The sequence below is a fragment of the Mesoplodon bidens genome, assembly GCF_964165515.1.
Source record: "Mesoplodon bidens genome assembly, contig: HAP1_SCAFFOLD_320, whole genome shotgun sequence".
Lineage (NCBI taxonomy): Eukaryota > Metazoa > Chordata > Mammalia > Artiodactyla > Ziphiidae > Mesoplodon > Mesoplodon bidens.
This window is the reverse complement of record NW_027671880.1, coordinates 1-26,419: the sequence shown is the minus strand read 5'-3', so window position 1 is coordinate 26,419 and position 26,419 is coordinate 1.

Sequence of the window (26,419 nt, the reverse complement as noted above, 5' to 3'; positions counted from 1 at the left end):
TAGGGCAGGTGTCCTTTATAGCCCTGAGTCCTTGGGAATGTTAACAGACCATTAGCTGTGGCCTTAAACCGCTCTTGTTGGAAATGACCCCAAGGCGGCATCATTTCTACATTTCCAACTCTGCGTTTTTGGGCAGCAGAGCCTTCCTGGAAATCGTGTTAGTAGGCTGCAAATTAGAGTGGAACTTGACAGGGCACATCCCCAAGAGCTTATATCCCCTGTCTGAAGGGGAAAAGAAATCTCAGCTGTCTGGTGTTAGCAGAAAGAGGAAAGGTCTCTGTCTTGCTCAGACTGGCTGTGGCGTGAAGTTATATGCTGTTTAATTCTACCAGAGCCTCAATTATTTAATCCTCCTACCTCTGCGGTCCACCTTCATCTCCATCTTCACTGGCTCCCTGCATTACTTCAACCACTTAAGGGGAATGAAGGGGAAATCAGAAAAGGGGTTTACTCTAGTGTCCAGGTAGAATCAGCCTCTGTTGTGTTTTCCTGCATGTGAGAGTCACACATGACATGTAGTTGTCATAAATGAAAGCTCAGCCTCACGCAGGGCTTCAAGTGCCCTCTCCCCATAGAAGCGAAGCAGTGCCAGGCTGGCAGAGTCCCCCCTGGGAGCAGCCAGGAAATCAGGATTGTGGCTGGGCATTCACCCTCCAGGGCCTGATTTAACAGAGGCCATGCCTGTGCCAGAAACCTCTTCTCTGCAGCTGGGACTCCCTAAAGACACCACCCCCACTTCACCACAGGCAACTTCCATCTAGCACTAGTTAGCCAACAGGAACAGCTCTTTGTGAGCCCATTAAAACCATTTGGATACAAACCATCTAGAGGGTTTGGATAGGGAGGGTGTGAGGGAGGGAGATGCAAGACGGAAGAAATACGGGAACATATGCATATGTATAACTGATTCACTTTGTTATAAAGCAGAAAATAACACATCATTGTAAAGCAATTATACTCCAATAAAGATGTTTAAAAAATAAAAAAATAAAATAAAATTGCAGCCTCCCTTTTAATATACTTTGTAACTGCTTGGGCTGTGTCTATATGAACTGTGTACTATATGCTTCTGTTATAGTCCTTACAATGTTTTATTGCCTTATTTTCTGTAACAATTTTCCATGGATTCTTTGGGCTTAAGGTATATTAGAAGGGAGACTGCCATTCTGGGACTTCCCTGGTAATGCAGTGGTTTAGAATTCACCTACGAGTGGAGGGGACACGCGTTCAATACCCAGTATGGGAAGATCCCACTTGCCACGGAGCAACTAAGCCAGTAGGCCACAACTACTGAACCTGTACACCACAACTACTGAAGCCCATGCACCTTGAGCCCATGCGCCATTTATTTTTTGCAGAATAAAACCACCTCTGAGTGGTCAAAATTTAGACCAGCTAGTCAAAATGCTTTATCACCTGTTCTTCTAAAACCCTGATCAATGGAACAAGTTTTACTAGGGATAACAGTGTAATTGTATTCTGGAGTTCATATCAGCAATATGGTTTATGACCTTGATGCTGGATCATGACATTTCAATGGTATAACTGTTATTAACTGTCTGTTCAACGATTAAAGTCTCACGTGGTCTGAGTTCAGACTGGAGTCATCCTGGTTGCTTTCTGTCTATTGCAGATTTCTTCCAGTATGAAATGACAAGGGCAATATGGCTTACTTTACAAAATGTCTTCAAACTAAATGATGATATAATCTACATTCAATTAATTTATACATACCCTAATGTAGAACAGGGTTTGTTACGGTGGCAGAGCCCAGTAATTATGTAAAACTGAAACCTTAATCTGCACTGGTTCAAGTCCTCTTCCTAACAATATGTTTATAATCAACATTCTTTCACAAATGACCCAATTTAATTCACCATAGCATTCCTCATATTAACTAAATGGAAAATCCTAGGCTCTATACAAATCCAGAAAGGGCCAAAAATCATCAGCCCCCATGGATGATTACAACCCATTTCTGAGTCATTCAAATTACTTATTAAAGAAGCACTATGTCCATCAACAGCATCAATTTATATATTATTGCCCCAATGCTAGCCTTAACCCTGGCTCTCACAACATGAATTCCTCTTCCCATATCTTATCCACTAATTAATATAAATGTAGGCCTATTATTTATATTAGCCATATCACACCTAGCCATTTATTCCATCCTCAGATCTGGATGAGCTTCAGATTCAAAATACTCACTCACTGGAGCTCTAGGGACAGTAGCACACACAATCTCATATGAAGTAATGTAGCAGTTATTCTATTCTCAGTCCTACTGATAAATGGATCATTTACACTTTCAACAGTAATTATTACACGAAAACACCTATGACTAATTGCCTCCTGACCCCTACGCAGAATTTATCTCCACAGTAGCAGAAATCCAATGAAGCCCCTCTTGATTTAACAGAAGTAGAATCAAAACCTGTATATGTCTCCAATGTAGAAAATGTAGCAGTCCCATTCACCCCATCCTTCCTAGAGAATATGTCAATTTCCTTATAATAAACGTTTCCACAACAATCTATTTTTAGGAGCATTTGACAATCCCTAGGTGCCAGAATTATAGATTCTTTCATCTTGTGAATATAGTTTTTTTAAAAAAATAATTTCTATAGTTTTACTACCTTTAAACAAAATGTACTCCATTGCTGTGGAATATTCCTTCATAGGAGCGTGCATGGTTCATTTCTGCATCCACTTGTGATGGCTTTCAGGTTCTTTTTTCAAGTTTGGCTCCTATGGCTGCAGAGTCCATGTCCGTGTGTCCTGGTTCAGGGCTGGGGGGGGTTGTGTTCAGCTGGGAGGAAAACTGTGGGTCTGTGTGCACGGACTTTGCTCTCTGAAGCCCGATTGTTTCAGAAGTGGTTGCACCCCCCGCTGCACACCAGGCTTTCCATTGCTCCACATCCTGCTGATACTTGATACTGTGTCTTCATGTCTGCCATTCTGATAGGTGTGTGCACAATACTTTTCTTATGGTTTTAATCCCTCGGTTGTTAGTGAAGTTGTGCATCTTGTGGTATTCATGGACTACTTCCTGTTGTTTTTTTAAAAGTTTTAAAAATTGTGGTCAAATACACAAAACATAAACTTTACTATCTTAACTGTTTTTAAGTGCACATTTCAGGGTCAAGAAGTAATTCGCACTGTTGTGCAAACCTGACTGCCATTGTCCTCCAGAAGTTTTTCATCTTGCAAAATTGAAACAGTCCCCATTAAACACTCAGTCCGCATTGTCCCACCCTCAGCCCCTGGCACTCAACATCCTACATTCTGTCTCTATGTTTCCGACTGCTCTAGGGGCCTTGTATGAGTGGATCAAACACTGTTTGTTTTTTGTGTCTAGCTTACATCACTGAGCATAATGCCCACAAGGTTCATTCCTGCTGCAGCCTGTGTCAGAATTACCTCCCCTTTTAGGCTGAATAACATTCCGTTGTACTGATGGACCATGTTTCTCTTCTCCATTCATCCATTAGTGGACACATGTAATATCTACATTAATTTCTCCTGTCATAATATTTGTGGAATAACATCAGAAAATCCTATGAATCAAAAGTCATTTGCCATTAACTTTTCTCTTAAACTTTTTATTGTGAAAAACATCAAAGCTAAGAAAAGGGAAAAATACATGTCAGCTTCACTTGTGTTCAGGACTTAATGCTTTACGGATTCACTTTATGGATTCACTTTATTCCCTGTGTGTGTGCTATGTACATGCATGTGCATGTGCCTGTTTGCATACATATGCTGTGCATGTGCATAGGTATGTGCACTTGCTCACATTACTGTGTGCATGGGCATATGCGTGCATGTGTGTTCATATGCTAGTGTGTGAATATATTTGAATATATTTGTGCTGTGCACCTGCATATGTTTCTGTGTGTGCTGTGTCCTCCTGTGCACACAACTGTGTGTTTTCTGGATCCACTTGCAGATATATCCACACGCGGCTGCTCTAACAATCCTGTGTAGCCACGTAAAGGTCACAGATCTCAGGGATTTAAATGGATGGAGCAGGATGTCCTGACAGAGTCTGTCTTCCAATGACTGTCACGGTCTCAGTAACATCCTTCACACCTTCTTTAAGCCCGATTCAGGGTCCAGTTTAGACACCCATTACATTCAGTCACCTGCCCCAGGTCCCCTAAAGCTACAGTGTCACAGTTGGAGAGCCCGGCCAAGGCTGGGGTGCCCCTCCTGTTGGCCTGGCCTCCAGGCTCTGCACTTGGCTCCTGTGTTCCCATCTTTCAGCCAGACCCCGACTTGGATGGGGCCGCCACCTCTTTCTTCACAGGGTCCAATCGCCCAGTCAAAGGGGTTCATTCTCCCAAAGTCAGCTTCAGGAGTGGGGGCGTGACAGTCCCCACTGGGTCTCCTTCATGTGAGACCCTGTGCTGTTGAAAGAGCAGGCGCCCTACCCTCAGGGGTGGGGGCTGGGGGGTGACATGCAGGCCACGATGGGCAGGTGGGTCACCAGGTGGGGCGAGCAAGTGGGCAAGGTGTTCCACGGTGGGTTCTCCTCTCCAACGGCTTCTGTGCCCCTACCTCTCCCTGTGCCTCCCCTCGAAGACAGCACGGTGCCCGGGACCGGAGCCATAGGAGCCGTTAGCCACTGCCCCCTCTACACACAAGCACACACACATGCACACACACATGCACACGCTACAGGGAAGCAGGACCTGAGTGCAAGGCTCTCAGCGGCCCTGAGCTCCCTGCCCAGAATCGGCCAGCGGAATGGACAGACCGGATCTCCTGGCCCGGATCATGCAGGACTGTCCTGCCTGGGCTTCCCGTGCGGCCGCTTCCTTCTGGAAGCCTGGGAGGCTGGAATCAGGCCACTTCTTGTCTGTCCTGGCAACAGACTGGGCTGCACTCTCAGAAGTTCGTGGCTCACCTGTGGATCCTGACCATCAGGTGGCCAGAGATATTGGTAACATTTCTGTTTTGCCTGTTGAAATGTTTAATGACAAAGTTTGTTCACTTTCCTGATGTGGGTGTCCAAAGATGAGAGACCCATGTGTGTGACCTGTACCTCCTATGAGATCAGCCCTAAGCTAGTTTAAACATGATCAAGTGCTGTCTACATGGTAGATTTAGACCTCTGCATGTCCTGTCCACTGATTATGTTTAGAGCTGACCATGTGTTTTCTACAATAAGAAGATTTAGACCTGACCATGTTCTGTGTACCCTTGGACTATGGGAACCTGGGTAGAAACCCGGCCTGGCCTCAGGACTGGGAAGCTCCGTGCCTGCATCTGAAGGTCAGTGCTTAGCTGTCTGGGGTCTGGAGCTGAGGTGGGCTTGTCTAAGTAACAGCCTCTCTTCTGAGTGTGGTTACCTGGTCCTCCCAAGGGTCAGTGCTCTGGTCGGGGCCTTAGTCTTAATCCCTGCAAGGTTCATCTTCCTTGGGGATCATGGAGAATCCACAGGAGGGCTACCTGGCAATAATTCCAATTCACCAGCACGTGCATGGTGCATAGGGAGGCAGGTTTAGCTGGTGAATTGATTGCAGGGCAAACAGATCGGGCAAAACCCGATGGGTAACAGCTGAGGCTGCTGCTGAGCTCTCCTTCCAGTCTACCGTCCCTACTCAGAAGCCTCCAGAATTGCCCCTCGGCTTTCAGCCCTGCTGTCCTGTGAGTTATCTCAAGAAGCATGTGAGACAAGAAAGGACTGATCCTGCCAGAACCAAGTAGAGTGTTCAACTCTAGCATGAAAGCTTTAAAAACAGGCAAAATCAACAGAATCAAACTGAAAAGAGGCGGACTTCTCTGGTACAAGTGTGGGGAGAGGAGACCCACCTGCCACTTTTTCCCAACCCAGGAGGCCCCAGGAACACAATTTGTTTCCACATTAGGGAAGCCACCAGCAGAGCCATGGTGTCCTGACCAAGGGGACATGTCACCCCAGTTGAAGGGTCTGGGGAGGTGAGGTCACCCTGGAGACTGTGCACGTGTGACCCCAGTTGGGGGAGTCTGGGGAGGGCGGTTCACCCTGGGACTGTGGACATGTGACTCAGGTGGAGGGGTCTGGGTAGGAGGGGCCACCTGTTGAGAGAGAACATGTGACTTTAGGTGCAGGGTCTGGAGAGGTGGGTTCACCGTGGTGAGTGTGGACGTGTGGCCCCAGGTAAAGTGTGTGGGGACTGTGTGGGTCTCACCACATCTGCATGGGTCCGGATCACATGTACCGGGAGACCCCACATGTGCTCTTTGCCTGCAGTGTGTCTTTTCCCCTTTGAGATTTCCAACCTCTGCATTAAGGGTGTTGCCCTGATTAACCTGTGCTACCTTTTCTTCTCTTAATCTTCTCACATTCACGTGAGGTCAGGCATGTTTGAGTGGGTTGCTGCTCTGTGTTCTGGTGAGTGACAATGCTTGGTGGTATCATATTAATATCAAATCATATCGTATGTCTTATCTATGGGGGTCACCACTGCCTGGGTCCCCCTGGACAGAGGTCAGGTGAGCACAGACTAGGCCCCCCTAAGAATGGTCTCCCATGTGCCATGTGAGGGTACCATGATGGGCCCTAAGGTAGGGGACTGTGTCTGGGCCTCCGACATTTGTGATGAAGGGGAGTCGAAATGGAATCTCAATTAACAAGACATTAGTTTAAGAATTTATTTTAAGTGAAATAAAACACACGTCACATACCCTTTACCATCATCACGATTTTAAGTGCACGTTTCTGAGGCATCAGATATATTCACCTTCTTGTGGAGCCATCACCACCATCCCTAGAACTTTTCAACTTGCAAAACCAAGATTCCACAACCATGAAAGTCTCACTCCCCATTCCCTCCCACTGCCCCTGGCACCGATATCCACTGCAGTCCCTGGGTTGTCGACTCCAGGGTGCCCACTGGAATGGAATCCTGCAGTGTTTGTTGACAGGTCACTTTGGAAGAGGTGACTTTCAGTCTGAAGCCCTGCCTGTTTGCCTCTGAAGAATCTGCATTTAAGGAGAGGGTGTATGAGGAAGGGGGTGTATGAGAGACAAAGGTGTCCAGGGTGCAGGTGAGCCAGGACCTGACCAGCTGCCTTTTGGGTCCTCTGGTTCCATCTCTTGGTCTGTGCCTCATCTGCATCATCACTGACCCCGCTGGCACCCCTGGGGTGTTGTTGTCTGAGTGAGATTCCCCTGGTGCCCCTGCTCTCCTCCCCTCCTCCTGCTGGTTGGGGAGGAAACTGCTTGCTGAGGGGTCTCTACTCCTGAGGCATGAAGGACCCTGCAGCATGGACCTGCAGAGTGTGGGTGTGGTCCCAAGAGCATGGGGCCCACATAGGACACAACATTGGGGCGTGACAAGTGCTAGGGCTGCCTCATCACTGACAGGGAATGTTGCCAAGATCCTGCTCGGGAGGGCGTGGTGGGTGGCTTGGGACCCCAGAAGCCCCATTCCAATCCTGGAGCTTGGAGAGTGCATCCCCATGGGCTCCAGATTCACCCCATATCTCAGCCATATCCCTCTGTCCTGTCTTTGAACTCAGGAAAATGGCCTCTACTGATCATTGTCCACAACATAGGCCTGGCCCTGTCCGTATTAAGGTTCTTTAATTTAGGCGTCCTGGGAGAGCAGGTCTTTTCAGGCCTGAGAAGGAACAGCTTAGGAGTGTACAACAATTTCAGATGAAACTAATATTCAATGACTATCTCTATACTGCTAGGTTGTTGACTTCTATTAATCATTATTCTCCTGGTTTTAGCTCTGATGTGGGGAATACAGAGCAGTCAACATTTAAATCTTCATAATCTGTTTATTTGTAGCATCAGTATCATGACTGACCCATAGTTTTTATGGTTTGGGAAGAGTTATTGATTTCATGTATCATGTAAAGGATTCACAATGATGATAGAGCAGCTAAGCTTGCAAAAATGGTTGGTAAAATGTTCAAATTTTCTCTACCTGTGCATCTATTGTACATATATGAGTTAGTTTAGTTGACAATATTAGTGAAATAATATAGAGGACTAGAGAACTTCTTTTAAAAATCACTATTAATGTGTGTGATGAAAATGTAAAAATTCTTCCATAATCGGTGATGTTGTATCTTGAGAGGCTAGATGAAATTGATATGCCTTCGTGATATACCCTCTTTTAGCCTATAATTTAACTTTGAAAAGTTTACATTTTTTATCTCATTTATTGAGAAAGACATATTTGTTATGCTGTTGGCTACAAACTGCTTGAAAAGGACTTGAGTCCTCCCTTATGTTACATTTACATAGGTAGGATCTTCAGATATAGGATATGGTGGAGGGCATCCGTGCAACCATTCTAGGTTAGGAGGAGCAGTTTCCACTGCTGAGACTTCTCGTTTGGACACAAATGTTTTTCACAGTATGAAGATTATTAGCATTGCTGCTGCTACTGAGATGAATGAGCCTAAAGACAACATATTTCATGTTGTGTGTGCCTCAGGGTAACGTAGTAACCTCCCTGAGAGGCCAAGAAAGTGCTGCAGGAAGTTATATTTACTATTACAAATATACCTGTGAAGTGAGTTTTGCTACTGCTGAGTTAACTGTGTAACCTGGGAATAGTGGGAATCAGTATAGGAAGCCTCCTATCATAGTGAAGACTGCTCCCATGGACACTAGGTCATGGAAATGTGCTACTACATAGTATGTATCCTGGAGAACAATGTCCGAGGATGAGTTGGCTAAGATGATTCCTGTCAAACCACCTACTGTAAAAAGGAAAATAAAGCCTAAACTCATAATAGAGTGGGATCTCATATAATTTTACCTCCGTGAAGAGTTGCTAATCAGGGACTTTCCTGGTGATGCAGTGGTAAAGAATTGGCCTGCCAATACAGGTGAAACGGGTTTGGTCCCCGGTCCAGGACGATTGCACATGCCGCGGAGGAAAAAGCCCATGCACCACAACTACTGAGCCTGCCCTCTAGAGCCCGTGAGCCACAACTACTGAAGCCCACACGACTAGAGCCTGTGCTCTGCAGCAAGAGAAGCCACCACCATGAGAAGCCCGCGCATGGCAACGAAGAGTAGCTCCCACTCATCGCAACCAGAGAAAGCCGGTGTGCAGCAATGAAGACCCAACGCAGCCAAAAAATAAATAAATAAATAAATAGTTGCTAATCGGCTAGATACTTTTATTCCTGTAGGGATAGAAGTAATTATGGTATCTGATGCAAAGTATGCTACTGAATCGACAGCTATCCTTATGGTAAATATAAGATGGACCCACAAGAGAAATCATAAAAACCAGGGGACATGATTCATAATATTCCAAATAGCTGAAAGGCAGTTTTTGTCCTAAATAGTATGTAATGTTCTGTGAAATTATATCAAACCCTGGTAGGACATGAATACACACTTCAGGGTGACCAAACAATCAAAATTGGTGTTGGTATAGAATTCAGTTTCCTCCTGCAGGGTCAAAGAATGTAGTGTTGAGATTTCTATCTCTTAACAGTGTGGCAATTCTGGCTGCTCGGACTGAGAGTGGTAATTATAGTAATATGGCTATAGTTAGGGAAGAATAAACAAATAATGGTGTTTGGTATTGGGATATGACTGCTGGTTTTGGATTAAAGACTATAGTAATACAAGAAATAGCATGAAGAATTGAAGAGACACCTGCTAAATGTAAGGAGGAAATGGTTCGGTCGACAGAGGCTCCTGTGTGGGCCAGATTGCAGGCTAGAGCTGAATATACAGTTCCACTTGTACCAGAACCAGCTTCTACTATTGGTGATATGAGTAGGAGTAAGAACAATGGGGGAAGTAGTCAAAAGTTTACATGATTTCTTTGGGGAAATGCTACCTCAGGTGCCCCAGTTATTAGTGGCCCAAGTCAGTTTCTGAACCCTGCAATCATAATGGGTACAACTATAAAGAAAATTATTACAAGTTCAGGGACTGTTATGACTACGTTAAAGATTTGGGCATCCCCAAGTAGTGCTCCAGGTTAGCATAACTCAGCCAGGGTTAATATACTCAAGGTGCTGCCTGCTACTCCAGCTGAAGCACCAAAGAGTAAATATAAAACACCGATATCTTTGTGATTTGTTGAAAATAATCAACAGTGTATGAACAGAGGTAAAATGACTTGAGCTCGCGTTAGACTGTAAACGTAAAGACAGAGATTGAGCCCTCTGCTCTTGTCCCGTTTAGCTGTGGATCTAGATGGAGTCAATGCCGGTTTCATCACAGCCCCTGAACGGATTTTGTAACAGTTTCTCCCTGTGTTTTTTTTTTGTAATTTATTTTTATAATTGGGTATAGCTGATTTTCAATGCTGTCTTTCTTGCTGCTGCACATCCACTTGATTCACTTACAGAGAGACATCCATAAATTCTTTTTCAGATTCTTACCAGTCGTATATATTCTTTTATGGTGACTAGAGTGTGCCCAGTCCAGTTCTTTGAGCTATAGAGTAGGTCTTGTCGATTACCTATTTGGTCTTTGGAACCCTATCTGTGCTAATTTCAACCCTCTGGTTTATGCCTCACCCCACCCCACCTTTCCCCTTTAGCACCCATAAGTTTGTTTTCTAAATGTGTGACTGTTTTGTAATTTAGTTCATGTGTAGCCATTTTTAGATTCCACCTAAAAGTGATACCTTATGCTAAGTGTCTTTTTGTGTCTGACTTATGTCACTTAGAATGATCGTACCTAAGTCCACCTGAGTTGCTGCAACTGGCCTTATTTCATTGATTTCATGGCTGAGTAATATTCCATTGTACATAAGTACCATATCTTCTTTATCCATTTTTTCCTTCCAAGGACATTTATATTGTTTCCAAGTCGAGGCTCCTGCAAAAGGGCTGCACTAATAGTTGAAGTGCCTGTATCCTATGGATTTATGGTTATCCCAAGATTTACACCCAGGAGTGGAAATGCCGTATGCTCTGTAGCTCTATATTTTTTAATTAATTAAATATTTTTACCTGTGTTGGGTCTTTGTTATTGCACGTGGGCTTTCTGTAGTTGCAGCAATTTGGGGCTACTCTTCGTTGAAGTGCATGGGCTTCTCATTGCAGTGGCTTCTCTTCTTGCAGAGCATGGGCTCTAGGCATCAGGCTTCAGTACTTGTGGCTCACAGGCTCTAGAGCACAGGCTCAGTAGTTGTGCTGCACGGGCTTAGTTGCTCCGCAGCATGTGTTATCTTTCTGGACCAGGGCTCGAACCCGTGTCCTCTGCATTGGCAGTTGGATTCTTAACCACTGCGCCACAAGGCATGTCCCCATAGCTCTAGTTTTTAGACTTTTTAGGAAACATCATACCCTTCTCCAGCGTGGGTGTTAGTAATTGACAATCTATGGTCTTATTGTTTGCAAATATTTTTTCCCAGTCCATAGGTTGTATTTTTGTCTTATTTATGTTTCTTTTGCTGTGCAAAAGCTTTTATATTTGATTAGGTCCCATTTGTTTATTTTTGCTTTTATTTCTATTGCCTTGGGAGACTGACCTAAGAAAATATTCATATGATTTATCAGAGAAGAAAAATAAATTAGAGGAATCCAAATTGAAAAGGAAGGAGTAAAACTGTCACTATTTACAGATGACATGACTCGGAGAACAAACTAGTCGTTACCAGTGGAGAGAGCAAAGGGGGAGGGTCAATTCAGAGGTAAGGAGTAAGAAGTATAAACTTATAGGTATAAAATAAGTTATGGGCAGAAGACTTAAATAGACATTTCTCCAAAGAAGACATACAGATGGCCAATAAGCACATGAAAAGAGCCTCAACATTGTTAATTATTAGAGAAATGCAAATCAAACTTCAATGAGGCACCACCTCACACCAGCCAGAATGGCCATCATTAAAAGTTCTACAATAACAAATGCTGGAGAGGGTGTGAATAGGTAAACCTACAACACTGTTGGTGGGCATGTAAATTGGTACAACCACTATGGAAAACAGTGTGGAGGTTCCTCAAAAAACTAAAAATAGAGTTGCTGTATGACCCAGCCATCCCACTCCTGGGCATATACTTGGACAAAACTATAAGTCAAAAAGATACATGCACACTAATGTTCATAGCAGCACTATTTACAATAGCCAAGACATTGAAGCAACCTGAATGTCCATTGACAGATGAAGGGTTAAAGAAGATGTGGTATATATACACAATGGAATACTACTCAGCCTCAGAAAAGAATGAAATAATGCCATTTGCAGCAACATGGATGAAACTAGAGATTATTGTACTGAGTGAAGTAAGTCAGACAGAGAAAGACAAATACTGTATGATATTACTTATATGAGGAATCTAAAATATGACACAAATGAACTTATTTACAAAACAGAAACAGACTCACAGTTGCGGAAAACAAACTTATGGTTACCAAAGGGGAAAGGGAGTGGGGAGGGATAAATAAGGAATTTGAGATTAGCAGATACAAACTACAATATATGAAATAGTTAAACAACAAGGTCTTACTGTATAGCACAAGAAACTACAGTAAGTCCCCTACATACAAACCTTCAAGTTGTGAACTTTCAAAGAGGCAAATGTGCGTTCCATCAGCTTCAGGCATGAGTGAAATTGCAGCTTGCATTCCATCTCCTATTGCTGAGGACCTTTCAGCTCTTCCTCTCCCAGTTCCTCTCCATCCTCCAGTCATTAACACTTCCTGGCATCCTGTTCACTTGATGCCAGCCCCTGTATGCCAGCTGTTGTACTGTACTACTGTACTTTACAAGGTACTGTACTGTAAGATTTAAAATGTTTTATTTTTTGTGTTTCTTATGTATAATTTGGGTGATAAATATTATAAACCTATTACAGTACGGTACTATAGAGCTGATCATGTTAGTTGGGTAACTAGGCTAACTTTTTTGGACTTAAGAACAAATTGGACTTACAAACATGCTCTCGTAATGGAACTCTTGTATGTAGGGGACTTACTGTATTCACTGTCCTGTAATACATCATAATGGAAAAGAATATGAAAACTATGTATGTATTTTTCTTTTCTGATTGCTGTATTTAGGACTTCCAATACTATGTTGACTAGAAGTGGTGAGAGTGGGCATACTTGTCTTGTTGCTGATCTTACAGGAAATATTTTCAGCTATTCACCATAGAGTATAATGTTAGCTGTGGCCTTATCATATATAACCTTTATTATGATGAGTTTTTTTTCCCTCTATACCCACTTTGTGGAGAGTTTATATCATAAACAATGTGGAATTTTGTCAAAACCGTTTTCTGAGTCTGTAGAGATGATCATGAGATTTTTATTCTTCAGTTTGTTAAAATGGTGCATCACATTGATTGATTTGCAGGTATTGAACCATGCTTGCATCCCTGGGATAAATCCCACTTGGTCATGATGTTATGAACATTTTAAAGTATTATTGGATTCCTTTTGTTAATATTTTGTTGAGGATTTTTGCATCTATGTTCATCGGTGATATTAGCCCGTAATTTTTTTTTGATATCTTTCACTGGTTTTGTTATCAGGGTGATGCCAGAAGCATTATTTCGTCTTCAATTTTTAGAATAGTTCGATAAGAGTAGGTTTTAGTTCTTCTCTAAATATTTGGTAAAATTCACCTGTGTAGCCATCTAGTCATGGACTTGTTTGTTGGGAGTTTTTTGATTACTGGTGCAATTTAATTACTCATAACTTGCATGTTCATATTTTCTAATTCTTCCTGGTTCAGTCTTCAGAGAGTGTACTTTTCTAGAAATGTTTCTGTTTATTCCAAGTTGTCCATTTTATTGGCATATAACTGTTTGTAGTAACCTCTTACAAGTGTTTTTTTGTTGTGTCAGTTATAACTTTTTCATTTCTGATTTTCTTAATGTGGGCCCTGTCATTTTTTCTCAATGAGTCTCTCTAAGGTTTTATCAATTTTGTTTACCTTTTTAAAGAACAAGTTCTTAGTTTTATTGATCTTTTCTATTTTTTAGCCTCTATTTATGCTCTGATCTTTATTATTTGTTTTCCTTCTAATTACTTTGGGTTTTGTTTGTTCTTTTTCTAGTTCATTTAGGGGTAAAGTTAGGTTGTTTATTTGAGATTTTTCTTGTTACCTGAGGTAGGCTTGTATTGCTGTAAATTTCCCTTTTAGAGCTGCTTTTGTTGTGTCCCGTTGATTTCTGTATCATCACGTTTTCTATTTCATTTTTCCCTGGGTATTTTTTAAATTCTTCACTGATTTTTTCAGTGATCCATTGATTAATTAGTAGCATATTGTTTAGCTTCTACGTGTTTTTTTGCAGTTTTTTTCTTGTAGTTGATTTCTAGTCTCAGAGCACTGTGGCCAGAAAATATGCTTGATGTGATTTCAATTTCCATAAATTTACTGAGACTTGTTTTGTGGCCTAGCACATGAGCTATCCTGGAGAATGTTCCATATGCACTCGAAAACAATGTGTATTCTGCTGCATTTTGATGAAATCTTGTACATATATAATCTTATATATATATTCCATTTGGTCTAATGTGTCATTTAAGGCCAGAGTTTCCTTATTGATTTTCTGTCTGAATGATCTGTCCATTGATGTAAGTGGGGTATTAAATACCCCTACTATTATTGTGTTACTGCTAATTTCTCCTTTTCTGTCTGTTAATGTTCACTTTATGTATATATAGAGGCACTTCTATGTTGGGTGCATGTATATTTACAATTGTTATATCATCTTATTGAATTGATACCTTGATCATTGTGTAAGGTCCTTTGTCTTTGTCTGTTGTTACAGTCTTTGTTTTAAAGTCTGTTGTGTTGGAGAGTGGGAAGATAGCGGAAGAGTAAGACGTGAAGATCACCTCCCTCCCCACAGATACATCAGAAATACATCTACACAGGGAAAAACTTTTACAGAACACCCACTGAATGCTGGCAGAAGAACTCAGACCCCGCAAAACGCAAGAAACTCCCCACGTACCTGTGTAGGAGAAAAGAAAAAAGAATAAACAGAGACAAAAGAATAGGGATGGGACCTGCACCAGTGGGAGGGCGCTGTGAAGGAGGAAAGGATTACACACACTAAGAAGCCCCTTCGTGGGTGGAGACTGCGGTGGCAGAGGGAGAAGCTTTGGGTCTGTGGAAGACAGCACAGCAACAGGGGTGCGGAGGACAAAGCAGAGAAATTCCCACACAGAGGATCGGTGCCAACTGGCACTCACCATCCCGAGAGGCTTGGCGGCTCACCCGCCGGGGCAGGCAGGGCTGGGAGCTGAGGCTCTGGCTTCGGTCGGAGCTCAGGGAGAGGACTGGGGTTGCCGGTGTGAACACAGCCTGCAGGGCGTTAGTGCACCACGGCTAGCTAGGAGGCAGTCCGGGGAAAAGTCTGGACCTGCCGAAGAGGCAAGAGATTATTTCTTCCCTCTTTGTTTCCTGGTGCGTGAGGATAGGGGATTAAGAGCGCTGGTTAAAGGAGCTCCAGAGACAGGCGCTAGCTGCAGCTAACAGCACGGACCACAGAGACGAGCATGAGATGATAAAGCTGCTGCTAAGGCCACCAATATGTCTGTGTGCAAGCACAGGTCACTGTTCACACCTCCCTTCCAGGGTGCCTGTGCAGCCTGCCACTGCCAGGGTCCCGGGATCCAGGGACAACTTCCCAGGGAGAACACACGGCGTGCCTCATGCTGGTGCAACGTCCCACCGGCCTCGGCTGCTGCAGGCTTGACTTGCGCTCCGTACCCCTCCTTCCCATGGCCTGAGTGAGCTGGAGCCCCCGAATCAGATGCTCCCTTAACCCCGTCCTGTCTTTGTGAAGACCAGACGCCCTCCAGAGACCTACATGCAGAGGCGGGCCCAAATCCAAAGCTGAAACCTGGGAGCTGAGCAAACAAAGAAGAAAAAGGGAAATCTCTCCCAGCAGCCACAGGAGCAGCAGATTAAATCTTTGCAATCAACTTGATGTACCCTGCATGTGTGGGATACCTGAATAGACAACGAATCATCCCAAATTGAGGAGGTGAACTTTGAGAGCAAGATTTATTATTTTTCCCCTTTCCTCTTTTTGTGAGTGTGTATGTGTATGCTTCTCTGTGAGATGTTGTCTGTACAACTTTGCTTTCACCATTTGTCCTAGGGTTCTATCTGTCCATTTTTATTTTTTAACTTAATTTTTTTTTCTTAATAATTATTTTTTTATTTTAATAACTTTATTTTATTCTCTTTCTTTCGTTCTTTCTTCCTTTCTAATTTTTCTCTCTTGTGTCCTGAGCCATGTGGATGAAAGGCTCTTGATGCTGCAGCCAGCAGTCAGTGCTGTGCCTCTGAGGTGGGAGAGCCAACTTCAGGACACTGGTCCACAAGAGACCTCTCAGCTCCACATAATATCAAACAGCGAGAATCTCCCAGAAATCTCCATCTCAACACCAACACTGAGATTCACTCAACGACTAGCAAGCTACAGTGCTGCACACTCTATGCCAAACAACAAGCAAGACAGGAACACAACACCACACAGTAGCAGAGAGGCTGCCTAAAATCATAATAAGTGCACAGACACCCCAAAACACACTACCAGACGTGGACATGCCCACCAGAAAGAAAAGATCCAGCCTCATCCACCAGAACACAGGCACTAATGCCCTCCACCAGGAAGTCTACACAACCCACTGAACCAAATTTAGCCACTGCGGACAGACACCAAAAACAACGGGAACTACGAATCTGCAGCCTGCAAAAAGGAGACCCCAAACACAGTAACATAAGCAAAATGAGAAGACAGAAACACACACAGCAGATGAAGGAGCAAGATAAAAACCCACCAGACCTAACAAATGAAGAGGAAATAGGCAGTCAACCTGAAAAATAATTCAGAATAATGATAGTAAAGATGATCCAAAATCTTGGAACTAGAATAGAGAAAATGCAAGAAACATTTAACAAGGACCTAGAAGAACTAAAGGTGAAAAAAGCAATGATGAACAAGACATTAAATGAAATGAAAAATACTCTAGAAGTGATCAATAGCAGAATAACTGAGACAGAAGAATGGATAAGTGACCTGGAAGATAAAATAGTGGAAATAACTACTTCAGAGCAGAATAAAGAAAAAAGAATTGAAAAGAACTGAGGACAGTCTCAAAGACCTCTGGGACAACATTAAATACACCAACATCCGAATTTAGGGGTTCCAGAAGAAGAAGAGAAAAAGAAAGGGACTGAGAAAATATTTGAAGCGATAACAGTTGAAAACTTCCCTAATATGGGAAAGGAAATAGTTAATCAAGTCCAGAAAGCACAGAGAGTTCCATACAGGATAAAACCAAGGAGAAACACGCCAAGACACATATTAATCAAACTGTCAAAAATTAAATACAAAGAAAACATACTAAAAGCAGCAAGGGAAAAACAACAAATAACAAACAAGGGAATCCCCATAAAGTTAACAGCTGATCTTTCAGCAGAAACTCTGCAAGCCAGAAGGGACTGGCAGGACATATTTAAAGTGATGAAGGAGAAACACCTACAACCGAGATTACTCGATGCAGCAGGATCTCATTCAGATTTGATGGAGAAATTAAAACCTTTACAGACAAGCAAAAGCTGAGAGAGTTCAGCACCACCAAACCAGCTTTACAACAAATGCTAAAGGATCTTCTCTAGGCAAGAAACACAAGAGAAGGAAAAGACCTATAATAACAAACCCCAAACAATTAAGAATATGGGAATAGGAACATACATATCGATAAATACCTTAAATGTAAATGGATTAAATGCTCCCTCCAAGAGACACAGACTGGCTGAATGGATACAGAAACAAGACCCATATATATTCTGTCTACAAGAGACCCACTTCAGACCCAGAGACACATACAGACTGAAAGTGAGGGGATGGAAAAAGATATGCCATGCAAATGGAAACCAAAAGAAAGCTGGAGTAGCAATTCTCATATCAGACAAAATAGACTTTAAAATAAAGACTATTAGAAGAGACAAAGAAGGACACTATATAATGATCAAGGGATCGATCCAAGGAGAAGATATAACAGTTGTAAATACTTATGCACCCAACATAGAAGCACCTCAATACATAAGGCAAATACTAACAGCCATAAAAGGGGAAATTGACAGTAACACATTCATAGTAGGGGACTTTAACACCCCACTTTCACCAATGGACAGATCATCCAAAATGAAAATAAATAAGGAAACACAAGCTTGAAATGATACATTAAACAAGATGGACTTAACTGATATTTATAGGACATTCCATCCAAAAACAACAGAATACACATTTTTCTCAAGTGCTCATGGAACATTCTCCAGGATAGAGGATATCCTGGGTCACAAATCAAGCCTTGGTAAATTTAAGAAAGTTGAAATTGTATCCAGTATCTTTTCTGACAACAATGCTATGAAACCAGATATCAATTACAGGAAAAGATCTGTAAAAAATACAAACACAAGGAGGCTAAACAATACACTACTTAATAACGAAGAGATCACTGAAGAAATCAAAGAGGAAATAAAAAAAATACCTAGAAAGAAATGACAATGGAGAAAAAACGACCCAAAACCTATGGGATGCAGCAAAAGCAGTTCTAAGAGGGAAGTTTATAGCAATACAATACTACCTTAAGAAACAGGAAACATCTCAAATAAACAACTGAAGCTTGCACCTAAAGCAATTAGAGAAAGAAGAACAAAAAAAACCCAAAGTGAGCAGAAGGAAAGAAATCATAAAGATCAGATCAGAAATAAATGAAAAAGAAATGAAGGAAACCATCACAAAGATTAATAAAAACTAAAAGCTGGTTGTTTGAGAAGATAAACAAAATTGATAAACCATTAGCCAGACTCATCAAGAAAAGAAGGGAGAAGACTCAGATCAATAGAATTAGAAATGAAAAAAGAGAAGTAACAACTGACACTGCAGAAATTCAAAAGATCATGAGAGATTACTAAAAGCAACTCTATGCCAATAAATTGGACAACCTGGGAGAAATGGACAAATTCTTAGAAATGCACAACCTGCCAAGACTGATTCAGGAAGAAATAGAAAATATGAACAGACCAATCACAAGCATGGAAATTGAAACTGTGATTAAAATCTTCCAACAAACCAAAGCCCAGGACCAGGTGGCTTCACAGACGAATTCTATCAAACATTTAGAGAAGAGCTAACACACATCCTTCTCAAATTCTTCCAAAATATATCACAGGGAAGAAACTCCCAAAGTCATTCTAAGAGGCCACCATCACCCTGGGCCCAAAACCAGACAAGGATGTTGCAAAGAAAGAAAACTACAGGCCAATATCACTGATGAACATAGATGCAAAAATCCTCAACAAAATACTAGCAAACAGAATCCAACAGCACATTAAAAGGATAATACACCATGATCAAGTGGGGTTTATTCCAGGAATGCAAGGATTCTTCAATATACGCAAATCAGTCAACGTGATACACCATATTAACAAACTGAGGGAGAAAAATCATATGATCATCTCAATAGATGCAGAAAAAGCTTTCGACGAAATTCCATGCCCATTTATGATAAAAACCCTGAAGAAAGTAGATACAGAGGGAACTTTCCTCAACATAATAAAGGCCATATATGACAAACCCACAGACCACATTGTCCTCAATGGTGAAAAACTGAATGCATTTCCACTAAGATCAGGAACAAGACAAGGTTGCCCACTCTCACCACTCTTATTCAACCTAGTTTTGGAAGTTTTAGCCACAGCAATCAGAGAAGAAAAGGAAATAAAAGGAATCCAAATTGGAAAAGAAGAAGTAAAGCTGACACTGTTTGCAGATGATATGATACTCTACATAGAGAATCCTAAAGATTCTACCAGAAAACTACTAGAGCTAAACAATGAGTTTGGTAAAGTAGCAGGATACAAAATTAATGCACAGAAATCTCTGGCATTCCTATGCACTAATGATGAAAAATCTGAAAGTAAAATCAAGGAAACACTCCCATTTACCATTGCAACAAAAAGAAAAAAAAATCTAGGAATAAATCTACCTAAGGAGACAAAAGACCTGTATGCAGAAAATTATAAGACACTGATGAAAGAAATTAAAGAAGATACAAATAGATGAAGAGATATAAAATGTTCCTTTATTGGAAGAATCAACATTGTGAAAATGACTCTACTACCCAAAGCAATCTACAGATTCAATGCAATCCCTATCAAAATACCACTGGCATTTTTCACAGAACTAGAAGAAAATACTTCACAATTTGTATGGAAACACAAAAGACCCCGAATAGCCAAAACAACCTTGAGAATGAAAAACTGAGCTGGAGGAATCAGGCTCCCTGACTTCATACTATACTACAAAGCTACAGTAATCAAGAGAGTATGGTACTGGCACAAAAACAGAAAGATAGATCAATGGAACAGCATAGAAAGCCCAGAGATAAACGCACGCACATATGCTCACCTTATCTTTGATAAAGGAGGCAGGAATGTACAGTGGAGAAAGGACAGCCTCTTCAATAATTGGGGCTGGGAAAACTGGACAGGTACATGTAAAAGTATGAGATTAGATCACTCCCTAACACCATACACTAAAATAAGCTCAAAATGGATTAAAGACCTAAATATCAGGCCAGAAACTATCAAACTCGTAGAGGAAAACATAGGCAGAACACTCTATGACATAAATCACAGCAAGATCCTTTTGGACCCACCTCCTAGAGAAATGGAAATAAAAACAAATATATACAAATGGGACCTAATGAAACTTCAAAGGTTTTGCACGGTAAAGAAACCATAAAAAAGAGCAAAAGACAACCCTCAGAATGGGAGAAAATATTTGCAAATGAAGCAACTGACAAAGGATTAATCTCCAAAATTTATAAGCAGCTCATGCAGCTCAATAGCAAAAAAACAAACAACCCAATCCAAATATGGGCAGAAGACCTAAATAGACATTTCTCCAAAGAAGATATACAGACTGCCAACAAACACATGAAAGAATGCTCAACCTCATTAATCATTAGAGAAATGCAAGTCAAAACTACAATGAGATATCCTCTCACACCAGTCAGAATGGCCATCATCCAGAAATCTAGAAACAATAAATGCTGGAGAGGGTGTGGAGAAAAGGGAACACTCTTGCACTGCTGGTGGGAATGTGAATTGGTACAGCCACTATGGAGAACAGTATGGAGGTTATTTTAAAAACTACAAATAGATCTACCATATGACCTAGCAATCCCACTACTGGGCACATACCCTGAGAAAACCATAATTCAAAAAGGGTCATGTTCATTGGTAGCTCTATTTACAATAGCCCGGAGGTGGAAACAACCTAAGTGTCCCTCACTGGATGAATGGATAAAGAAGATGTGGAACATATATACAATGGAATATTACTCAGCCATAAAAGGAAACGAAACTTATCTATTTTTGATGAGGTGGATGGACCTAGATTCTCTCATACAGAGTGAAGTAAGTCAGAAAGAGAAAAACATATACCAAATTCTAACATATATATGGAAGTTAAGAAAAAATAAATGTCATGAAGAACCTAGAGTTAAGATGGAATAAAGACACAGACCTACTAGAGAATGGACTTGAGGATATGGGGAGGGGGAAGGGTAAGCTGTGACAAAGTGAGAGATTGGCGTGGACATATATACACAACCAAACATAAAATAGATAGCTAGTGGGAAGCAGCCACATAGCACGGGGAGATCAGCTCCGTGCTTTGTGACCAACTAGAGGGGTGGGATAGGGAGGGTGGGAGGGAGGGAGACGCAAGAGGGAAGAGATATGGGAACATATGTATATGTATAACTGATTCACTTTGTTATAAAGCAGAGACTAACACACCATTGTAAAGCAATTATACTCCAATAAAGATGTAAAAAAATAATAATAAAGTTAAATGCTTAGAATATAGTACACACTTTTCAAGTGTTTGTAATAATAATAATTACTATTATTATCATTATGATTATGCAACCTTTCTCTTTTCACTTTTTATTCCTTGAAGGCCTTTCTGTGGCAGTAAAGAAACTCTACCTCATTCTTTTTAATGGCTGCAGAGAATTCTATCAGCTAGATGCATCATGATTGATGTGGATCATCCTATAGACATTTTTAAGTTGTTGCCATTTTTTCAGTTTATAAACAATGCAGCTTTGATTATCCTTGTCCATTCAACTTTGTACAGTTATCAGTTTCTAGAAGTGAAATTGCTTAATTAAAGAGTACTTTTTTAAAAAATTAATAGAATGAACAAATTGATCTGCAAAGAGGTTGTACCAATTTTATATTACCACTAACACTGTATGAAAAGGAAATTTCCTTTTATAAAGTCAGATGGTGATAATGCAAAGCAATGAAAGAGGCCAGATAATAGTTCAAGTGCTACTCTATGGAGTATGAAATGCCAGGTACAAATTTCTGCAACAAATCAATTGCAATTACACAAAATGAAATGAAAATAAATCTCCCAAACAAAAAGTCTATTTTGTCTGATATAAGTATTGCTATTCTGACTTTATTTTGATTTCCATTTGCATAGAGTACTTTTTCCATGCCCTCTCTTTCAATCTGTGTGCATCTTTAGATTTGAAGTGAGTCTCTTGTAGGTAGCATATATATGGGTCTTGTTTGTATCCATTCTGCCTCTCTATGTCTTTTGGTTGGAGCATTTAGTCCATTTACATTTAAAGTAATTATTGATAGGTTTGTACTTATTGCCATTTTGTTAATTGTTTGGGGGTTGCTTTTGCAGTTTTTATTTGATCCTTTCTTCTTTTGTCCTCTTCTCTTGTGATTTGTTTGAATATCTTTATTGCTATGTTTGGATTCCTTTCTTTCTGTGTGTCTATTTTAGATATTTTGTTTGTGGTTGCCATGAATTTTATATATGTATGATTATTTCAAGTTGCTGGTCTCTGAATTAAATAGCATTTTAACAGGCTTGCATTTTCCTTCCCTCTCCCATGATTAGTGTTTCGTCATCATATTTTACATCTGTTTTGTGTGTGTATCCTTAACTACTTATTGCAAATATAGATGATTTGACTACTTTTGTCTTTTAACCTTCCCACTACCTTTGTACATCATTGATTTACCACCTTTACTATATAGATACCTTTTTTCCATTCATAATTTTCATGTTTCTAGTTTTGGCCTTTTCTATTTTGCTTAGAGAAATCCCTTTAATATTATAAAGCTGGTTTGGTGGTGATGAACTCTTTTAGCTTTTGCTTGTCTGTAAACCTTTTAATCTCTCCATCAAAACTGAATGAAAACCTTGACAGGTAGAGTAGTCTTGGTTGTAGGTTTTTCCCTTTCATCCCTTAAAATACATCATGCTACTTCCTTCTGACCTGCAGAGTTTCTGCTGAAAAGTCAGCTGGTAGTCTTACGGGAGCTCCCTGTATTTAACTTGTGGGTTTTCCCTTGCTGCTTTTAATATTCTCTCTTTATCTTTAATTTTTGCCATTTTAATTGCAATGTGTCTTTTTTAGCTCCTCTTTGGGTTGATTCTGTTTGGGACTCTCTGTGATTCCTGCACCTTGATGTCTGTTTCATTTCCAAGGTTAGGGAAGTTTTCAGCTATTATGTCTTCAAATATGTTCTCAGCACCTTTCTCTCTTTCTTCTTCTGGGACCCATATAAGCAAATGTCAGTATGCTCTGTGTTGTCCCAGATGTCTCTTAAACTGCCCTCATTTCTTTTTATTCCCTTTTCTTCTGTTCAGCTTCAGTGAGTTCCACTACTATGTCTTCCAGCTTGCTGATCTGTTCCTCTGTATCATCTAATCTACAGTTGGTTCCTTCTAGTGTATTTTTCACTTACTGTATTCTTCATCTCTTTTCAGTTCTTCTTTCTATTCTCTATCTCTTCATTAAAAACTCTAACTTATCCCTCTGTTCATCCATTCTTCCAAGTTCTTTGATCATTTCTACAATGGTTACCTTGAACTCGTCATTGGGATTACCTATCTCCACTTAGAGTAGTTTTTCTTCTGGAATTTTATCTTGTGCCTTGTTTAGAACATGTTCCTGTGTCACCTCATTTTTCCTAATTTGCTGGTTTGATTTCTATGTATCTGGTAGGTTGTTTACATTTCCCAACCTTGGAGAAGTGACCCTTTGTAGGAGACATCCTATGCAACACAACAGCACACACCTCTCTGGTCACCAAATCTAAATGCTCTAGTGGTGCCCCATATGTGGGTTGCATGGGTCCTTCTTTTGTGGCAGACCAACTGCTGTCATTGGTCTGGTAGGCGTTTTTGGACCCTGGTCCGGTTGCTTGCCAGACCCTGCCTTGTGTGGAGACTGCTGGCCACTGGTTAGAGTGGCCAGGTCACAAGGTGGCTGTCTCTGGAAACCTGTGGTCTTCTGGGGTATTGCTGGTTCACTGGCTGGCAGAGGTAGTTCTGGGGTAGGTGTTTAAGGGCTCAGGGTTTCCAGACCTAGTGTCATCCTGCTATGGGGCCAGTTCCTGACATGGCTGGCTGTGGTTTCTGGGATGTCCCAAGGCTGGTGCTGGTCCACTCACCATGTGAGATGTGCTTGATCCCAGCCTAGCTGGCTGAGAAGTTCAAGGTATCTTGGAGCTGGTGTTGGCCTGCTGGTGTGTTGTCTGGGTCCTGACAAGGTATGCTGTGAGTATACATAGGTCCTGGGGCTGGTGTCTGCCTGCTGTTGGGCAGGACCAGTTCCTGACACAGCTGGCTCTGGATTCTGTGGTGTCTCAAAGCTTGTATCTGCCCACGGGTGGGTGGGACTAGATCCTTAGGTGGCTGGTTGAAGGGCACAGGGTGTCTCAGAACTGGTGTTGGCATGCTGGTGTGTGAGGCAGGTACTCAGGGCTTTCTGGGGATTGTTCTGGCCTGTTGGGGGGTGGGCTGTGTCCTTCCATCTCAGGCTGTGGGGCTGCACTAGTTCTGGGGCTGGTATTCCCCCACCGGTGGGCAGAATCAGTATCCAGGGGAAAACAGGTCTGGTTCCTACTAACCAGTGGATAAAGCTGGGTCCTGGGGCTAGTGCTAGCCCTCTGGTAGGTGGAGCTGGGTCCTAGGGTCTCTGGTTGCAGGGTTCTGAGTGTCCCTGGGTTGGTGTGTCAGCCCACTGCTGGGTGGGGCTGGGGCCCAGAGGGTCCTGGTGCTGGTGCTTGCCCACTGGTGTGTGGGGCCAGGTCCTGGACAGGGCAATATCCTGGGGTGACTGTGAGCTCAGGGTGTCTTAAGGAAGCCTTTCTGCTGGGTGGTGGGGTTGTGTCCCCACCCCACTAGTTGCTTGACCTGAAGCATCCAAGTACTGGTCCTGACGGGCTGGCAGTTAGGCCCAGGTCCCAGTGTTAATAAGCTAAAGGGATTGCAAAATGGCCCTTGCCAGCATCAGGTCTACATGGTAGAATAAGCTCCCCAAAGTGGCTGCCACTATTTTCTGTGTCCCAGGGTGAACTCCTGTTTCCTCTTGCCTCTCTGGGAGACTCCCCAAGATCAGCAGGTGGGTTTACTGCAGGATGCTTTCAAATTAATGCTTCTGCCCATGGTCCCAGAGTGTGTGAGATTTTGTGTGTGCCCTTCAAGAATAGAGTCTCTGTTTCCCACATCCCTCTGGGTCTCCCTAAAGTAAGCCCTGCTGGCCTTCAAAGCAAATTTCTGGAAGTACTTCTTCCCAGTGCAGGATCAACAGGCTGGGGATCCTGTTGCAGGGCTCAGACCCATTGCTCCTTGGGGAAGTCTCTGCAGTTGTAATTATCCTCACATTTGTGGTTCACCAACCTGGAGGTATGGGTCTTGACTATTCCACAACTCCATTCCTCCTACCTGTCTCAACTGTGGTGCCTTCTTTACATCTTTAGTTGTAGAAGATCTTTTCAGCTAGATTAAGGTCTTTGTCATCAATAGTTGCTCTGTAAACAGTTGTGATTTTAGTATGAAGGAGGTGAGCTCAGGATCTTCCTACTCCTACATCTTGACCAAGCTCCAGCTGAGAACACACTTTTTTATTAATTTAATTTTTTTTCAATTTTTTAAGGTTTGTATTATTTCTCAGAACATGGTGTATCCTGATCAATGTTCCATGTGCATCAAAAAGAAAATAGATTCTGCTACATTGGGCCTAGAGTGTTCTATGAATGCCAATTAGGTCAAGTTGGTTGATAGTTCTATTCAAGGCATCCATATTTTTACTGAATTTCTGCCTACTTGTTCTTTCAGCTAATGCGAGAAGAGTATTGATGTTCCAGCTATTATTGTGGATTTATCAGTTTCTCTCTTCAGATCTATTAGCTTTTGCTGCACATATTTGGAAGTTTGTGTATGTGTGAAGGTTCATACACATTTAAGATTGTTATGTCTTCTTGGAGAATGGACCTCTTTTTCATTGGTAATGCTCCACTTTATCCCCGACAGTATTGTTGTTCTGAACTCTAATTTATTTGAATAAATATGATGACCTCGGCTTACTTTTGGTTACTGTTTTCATGCCGTCTCTCAAATTTATAACTTT